The sequence below is a fragment of the Lissotriton helveticus genome, chromosome 4_1, assembly GCF_964261635.1.
Source record: "Lissotriton helveticus chromosome 4_1, aLisHel1.1, whole genome shotgun sequence".
Classification (NCBI taxonomy): domain Eukaryota; kingdom Metazoa; phylum Chordata; class Amphibia; order Caudata; family Salamandridae; genus Lissotriton; species Lissotriton helveticus.
The window spans coordinates 471404110-471411479 of NC_136063.1; the positions used below are offsets into that span (position 1 = coordinate 471404110).

At 43.3% G+C, this 7370-nt stretch overlaps 1 long non-coding RNA gene across 1 annotated transcript; it reads right to left on the reverse strand.

Moving 5' to 3' along the window:
• Nucleotides 1-4017: 4017 nt before the first annotated feature.
• On the reverse strand, nt 4018-4886 carry LOC144827188 (uncharacterized). Its single transcript, XR_013610065.1, has 3 exons — nt 4834-4886; nt 4645-4726; nt 4018-4149 (listed from the first exon to the last, which is right to left on the reverse strand). It is a non-coding gene; the product is annotated as an uncharacterized LOC144827188 (long non-coding RNA).
• Between the last annotated feature and the right edge of the window lie 2484 nt (nt 4887-7370).

The window sequence follows — 7370 nt, forward strand, 5'->3', positions numbered from 1 at the left end:
CCAAACGAGGTAAAAATCGTGAATTCGGTGATCTAAGTAATTGGGTTGACGCATGCTCAGTGGCCAGATGTGCCGTGCTGTAAGCTGACAGAAAGTTGTGATGGCCTCTAGAGTGAAAGTGCCCACCCGCACCTCTCGTTAGTGAGCGTGTCATTTTTATCAATGGATTCAAAATACATTACAATTAGTTTCTTGAACAGTATGATCATTTAACAATATTAGACCTGGGTATTGGTCAGAAGTATTACATAGTACAGCCGCTCATGAGATCATGCATCAACACAGTACAAGTAGTAGTTATCTTCATTAACTTCATAGTGCATTGTAAGTATATCTGGAAATGTCTGTATTTGACACTGTGAGTTCCTCGCTGATCAAACATTAGAGGTTCAGTAAGTCTTTGTAGAAGAAGGGTCCCCCGGACGGCTGCCTAGTCGCCCAAGAAGAATTGAAGCTCAGGGTCGTAGTTGAGCCCCTGTTCCACGCATTGTAAACGCATGATCCAAGTCGCCTCCCTACGTCTGAGCTTCAGTTCGCGGTTGCCCCCTCTGATGTCGAGGGGAATCACATCTATGCCGAAAACACGTACTTTGATATCATCTCCCAATGGTTGACAATCTGCTACGTGTAAAGCCACAGGGTATTTGGGGTCTCTCCTCTGTATTGCTCTTATATGTTCAGAAATTCTTTCCTTAAATGTCCTGATGGTGCTGCCTACATAGATCTTTCCACACTGGCATTCTATTATGTATACTACAAATTTAGTCAGACACGTGATGTTGTGTTTAATTTTGTAGATAACTCCATCAGGGCCTTTAAAAGTCTTAGTACCATGTTTACCCCAAATGCACATGGAGCAAAACCCACATTTGTGGAAACCAAGACCTCGTGTGGATAACCAGTCCCGAACAGATGTGTTGTGGGGGACTGTAGGGCTTAGTTTATTTCTCAGGGTGAAGCCCTTTCTGTATGTGATAGATGGTCTGCTCGGAAGAAACTCTTTAAGAACAGGATCATCCGTTAAGATTTTCCAGTGTTTGTTGAAGCTCTTTTTGACGTGATAGTTAAGTGCATTGAATTCAGTGATCAGTCTGATTTGTTGTTTGGAGGACTCAACCTCCGTACGTGCTTTCAGACAATCTGGTCTAGAGATGACTCTGGATTTACGTTCTGCTTTCAGAAGGGAAGAGCTCGAATACCCTCTCTTTTGAAATCTGTTTTTCATGTTCATGATACAGTTATCGAATTCCATTGCTTCACTGCAGTTACGTTTAGCCCTAAGGAATTCTCCATATGGGATAGACCATAACTGATGCTCAGGGTGAAAGCTCGAAGCGTGGAGAATGGAGTTACAGGAGGTTGGTTTCCTGAATAGTTTGGAATGCAATTGGTTATTCTTCACATAGAATTCAAGATCTAAGAATTCAATGTTGGTAAGGCTGTGGCGCATAGTGAAACTGATTTCCCATAAGTTGTTGTTTAGATACTTAAAGAAGGACTGGAGAAGTTCCTCGGATCCTGACCATAAGAGAAAACAGTCGTCAATGTATCGCCACCAGTAGACTATGGAGTCAATGTATGGTTCGCCTTTGGTACCCCAGATTAGGTCGGTTTCCAAGGCCCCCATAAAGAGATTAGCGAAGGAGGGTGAAAATTTCGAGCCCATGGCTACTCCCTTCTTCTGTCTGTACCAATTCCGATTAAAAATGAAAAAGTTATTATCCAGGATAATCTTCATCATGTGTAGCAGCATGTTGGTATGTGCCCATAGTGAAGCTGGTCTATTTGAAAGAAGTTTGGTAATTGCACTGATGCCTATTTCAGGATTGATGCTGGTGTACAGGGACACCACATCCAAAGTTACCAGTCTAGTATCTTGTTGCCACTCCAGGTCTGACATGATGTTCAGTATGTGTTTTGAGTCTTGTATGAAAGATGGAAGGTTCTTGACTAGAGGTCCCAAAAAAAGATCCACATATTCTGCGATTCTTTCGGTGGGGCCCCCAATCCCCGATACTATCGGTCTGCCCTGTGGAAATGGTAGATTTTTGTGAACTTTGGGTAGGGTATACAGCCAAGGATACGTAGGTCTGAAGACTTTGAGATACAAGTACTCATTGTCATCAAGTAGACCAGATTGTTTCCAGTTCAATAGGAGTCCATTTAGTAGTATTGTTAATGGACCCATAGGGTTATGGTTAATAGGCTCATAGCAAGAGTCATCACTCAGTTGGCCAAGGACCTCATTGTTGTAGTCATTGAGATCCATGACCACCACGTTACCCCCTTTGTCCGCTTCCCTGATGATAATGTTGTGGTTGTCGCTAAGAATAGAGAGTGCTAACCGTTCCCCCTTGGTCAGGTTGTCTCTATATCTAAATTTGGTGTCAAGGTTCTTGATGTTGGTACTATTGAGATCCTCAAGGACGTGTCTGTGGAATTTGTCAATATTTTGCCCCCCGCCAGTGTTGGAGTCCATTTGGATCTACTCTTAAGGCCACTCGTGATACTGTAATCGGTCTCGACGTCAAGCTCCTCAAGGAGCCTTTTCCATTTCAAGTGGACTATCTTCCCTGTCTGTCAAAGAAAGAAGCAGGTGTGTGGATTGCACATCTTTAATGGTCAAAGGTACATTGTCAAATACAGTAGGGATGTGTCTAGGTTGTTTCTGCACTTCTTGTGATCCAGCAAAATGTTTCTTGAGTTTGAGACTACGTATGAACTTAAAGACATCAATTTTGGTTTGACATATGTCGCCAGTGGAGTAGGGATTGAAGTTCAAACCTCTGCTGAGTAAGGATATCATATCGGGTGTCAAAGGAAGTGAGGAAAGGTTTATGACTTGTACTGTGTCAACAAGTGTGGTTATTTCCTCTGTGTTCCTGACCTCAATTTCCTGCGATATTCCTCGCTTGTCCCTGCGTTTCCCCCTGTGGGGTTTGGGTCTGTAGCGGCCCTTGGTGGCTGAGTCCTGTTGCCTCTCCTTACTCGTTGCATCTCTAAAAAAAACGTTGAATTATGAGGTTCTGCGTTGGCCAGAATTTCGTTCTCTATGTCGCTGAGTCCAGTAGAACTCAGAGAGGTGGTGCTGGAATTGGCAGAGTTGGTGGTGGTGGTCCTGCCGGTTTGTGAGCCTGCCTTAGGTTTCGGGATTAAGGAGTCATACTTGCGATCAAAAGTGTAGATCCTGCCATTTTTATAGTCTGCCTCATCCCTTTTGATTTGACGTGCCTTCCTGCTCTGGATTTCGGATTGGTGTTTCAGAAGAATTTCATCCAAAATGGTGTAATTCTTAACAGTGGCCTCAGGTTTGTTCAAGTCTTTGATCTCTTGTTCTACAACAGAGATTTCTGATTGTAGTAGGGCGGTCTTCCGATCAGCACTCTCAATGAGAATATCTATTAGTGTGATGGAATTCTGGTTCAGTGAATCTTCCCATTTGATCATGAGATCCCGGTCTAGATCATCATAGGTCGGGAAGATGTTGGACCGTAGTCCTCTGGGAACTAGTTTGAGTTTCAAGTAATGTTTCAGGGTTGCTCCGTCCCACCAACGGGAGTTTTCCTGTTTCTTTAGTTTTTCAAGTTTAAAAAACTTGTCTCTTAAACCCTCTATGCGTGCAGGACCTGCCGTGGCTGATGCCTGGTGTGTGGGCATGCCCTTGGCCAGATTCTCAAAAAGATCTGCTGCTGCTCTGTCCCTGTCCATGGTGTGGTGGACAGTTAAGCGTACAAATTGAGGTCTAGTGGTTCAAAATGTAACGTGGAGGCGCCCAATCTGCAAACTCAAGAAACACTTCAGTGGGGTTTTTAGAAATTCAGATCTCTCAGGCGCACTACCTCGGTTATACGTTACAGAATGTAAACTGACAGGTTGCAATGTAGTGCGTGAAGAGCAGGCGGAAAAACACCCTTAACCGTCTAAAAAGTCAAGGGACTAAACAAATATATACAATTGTGCTCTCGCTACTACAAAAAAGTATCACAAACAGTACATTGACTGATGAGTATTTAAGGAGACAGAAGCAGATTCTTTGGTGTGTTCTTGATACAGCAAGAAGATGGTTTATTCTCTCCAGACTCAAGAAATGTTATGCAAAGCCGACACGTGTTTCGTCGTGTACAGTTGAGTCAACACGACTCTTCAGGGCTGATGATACAAGAATAACATATACAGAATCAGTAATGCATCTTGCCGTTGTTACATACTGCAAATGGTGACAAGGTGCAACCAACATGCAGTAGTGCCGTGCGTCTGGGTTCGCACGTAATGGTATTGTGTAATGGTGACGCCAAAAAATTGGGAAATGTGTCACTCCAAGGCTGTGAGTGGTTGCCCTTGGGTGGTGGTGCACAGACGTGAGGTCTTGTGACATAACGCTTCGGTGTGTGGTCATGTTTAACACATACACGGTGATCTCGCACTCCGAGGGTTCATGCAGTAGTGAGTCAATTGAAAATCAAAATTGGTGAGCTATTGTGTGGGGGTGTAGGTGAGGGACTATAACGGTAGCTTGACGTGGTTTGCCGACGGTGTTTATCCGTGATGTTTATGGGCAAGCAAGATGTTCCGTTACTGCGCACATTAAAAAATGTGTGATTAGATAAGACATGCTGCTCTCTCTCGACATTATGGATTGTTTACCTTGGAGATTGGTATGTTCGTGGTACTTGGCATTAGGTCTGGGCTAATATCCATGTATTGGACGTTACTTGTCGGAGAGAGACTAAAGGAAAAAGTATATACAAAAGGGATCATTAGGAAAGGCATTCTAAAGGGGGGAAGGCACCTATTCTGTAAAATAGATGGCGAACAAAAAAGCGGTATTCTTACCACAATTCAAATGTGACTACACAGAAACGGTCTGTCCCTTTAGGATAGTCACATAGAAAGTACTTATGAAATGGCAATCTGCCGTTTAGAATGTCAGAAATCTTCGTGTTTGTCCACTCTGTATGAAAGGGGATCGCAGAAAGAAAAATGAGGGAAGAAAAATCAAGTTTGTTCTAACAACTAAATGCGCGAAATAGCGCAATGTTACAAAAAGACATATTACTTCTTTTGAAGAAATGGGTCTATAGAGCACTACGTTAAGGAAGTACCTGACTCCTGGTGTGTCAAGTTCTAACAACTAAATGCGCGTAATAGCGCAATGTTACAAAAAGACATATTATTTCTTTTGAAGAAATGGGTCTATAGAGGACTAAGTTAAGGAAGTACCTGACTCCTGGTGTATCAGGAGGTAGCCGGGAGGGGATCCGTCTTGTATTGGGCTTGCTAGAGACGGGTGCGTCTCTAAAGAGGCGGTGCGCTGAAAAACGGGAAACAAGAGCGCGTGTTAGTTCTTAGAAAGCCCAGTACTGTGGGCTTTAGAACATGCAGTGGTGACAGCGAGAGTACGTTACCGCTTACCTAAGTTTTGGTATCCCTCCTCCTATGGTTCCCGGTCGCCGTCTCTCTGTACGGACACGTGACCAGATGGGAGGGGTTACTTTATAGAAAAGGGTAGACATCAAATATGTCCACGTAGACAGTGGTGTGGAAAAACGGGTTCGCCATCTTTAAGTGGCAAAAGTGCATCACAAAATATGTACTCAGTTCTATGCAGAAGTCGTCTCAGTTAGGACGAAAAAGAAAGTCGTTTCATAAAGGAACTCGTAATGTCTCAGCCTGCCTAAAATAGGGGGGCTTTTTTTGTAGTTTGAGAGTAAAAAAGTAAAAAAGGGGGTCGCAGGTGTAGACCGTTAAGAACGTGAATGTAACACATTACCGGGTGTCTGAGGGTGGAAAATCCATGTCGTTCACGGCTGGAAAATTCCAAGGAACATTATATTGGATGAGAAAAAGAGTTCCTCTCATCACGGATGAAGAGGTGAGAATGGAGCCATACAATGCTACATGGTTTAGAACAGGAGGCGCGTAATGGTGGTTAGTGTGCACATAAGTACTAGGATCACAAGACCCAAACGAGGTAAAAATCGTGAATTCAGTGATCTAAGTAATTGGGTTGACGCATGCTCAGTGGCCAGATGTGCCGTGCTGTAAGCTGACAGAAAGTTGTGATGGCCTCTAGAGTGAAAGTGCCCACCCGCACCTCTCGTTAGTGAGCGTGTCATTTTTATCAATGGATTCAAAATACATTACAATTAGTTTCTTGAACAGTATGATCATTTAACAATATTAGACCTGGGTATTGGTCAGAAGTATTACATAGTACAGCCGCTCATGAGATCATGCATCAACACAGTACAAGTAGTAGTTATCTTCATTAACTTCATAGTGCATTGTAAGTATATCTGGAAATGTCTGTATTTGACACTGTGAGTTCCTCGCTGATCAAACATTAGAGGTTCAGTAAGTCTTTGTAGAAGAAGGGTCCCCCGGACGGCTGCCTAGTCGCCCAAGAAGAATTGAAGCTCAGGGTCGTAGTTGAGCCCCTGTTCCACGCATTGTAAACGCATGATCCAAGTCGCCTCCCTACGTCTGAGCTTCAGTTCGCGGTTGCCCCCTCTGATGTCGAGGGGAATCACATCTATGCCGAAAACACGTACTTTGATATCATCTCCCAATGGTTGACAATCTGCTACGTGTAAAGCCACAGGGTATTTGGGGTCTCTCCTCTGTATTGCTCTTATATGTTCAGAAATTCTTTCCTTAAATGTCCTGATGGTGCTGCCTACATAGATCTTTCCACACTGGCATTCTATTATGTATACTACAAATTTAGTCAGACACGTGATGTTGTGTTTAATTTTGTAGATAACTCCATCAGGGCCTTTAAAAGTCTTAGTACCATGTTTACCCCAAATGCACATGGAGCAAAACCCACATTTGTGGAAACCAAGACCTCGTGTGGATAACCAGTCCCGAACAGATGTGTTGTGGGGGACTGTAGGGCTTAGTTTATTTCTCAGGGTGAAGCCCTTTCTGTATGTGATAGATGGTCTGCTCGGAAGAAACTCTTTAAGAACAGGATCATCCGTTAAGATTTTCCAGTGTTTGTTGAAGCTCTTTTTGACGTGATAGTTAAGTGCATTGAATTCAGTGATCAGTCTGATTTGTTGTTTGGAGGACTCAACCTCCGTACGTGCTTTCAGACAATCTGGTCTAGAGATGACTCTGGATTTACGTTCTGCTTTCAGAAGGGAAGAGCTCGAATACCCTCTCTTTTGAAATCTGTTTTTCATGTTCATGATACAGTTATCGAATTCCATTGCTTCACTGCAGTTACGTTTAGCCCTAAGGAATTCTCCTTTCTATTTTTCTACTAAGCCAGGGAATTTTTAATTTTTGTATTTTTTGCACTCACTAGTAAGGTCCCTACACTTCACTGACACCCCTACACCAACACATAGCCTTGTCACAACTTA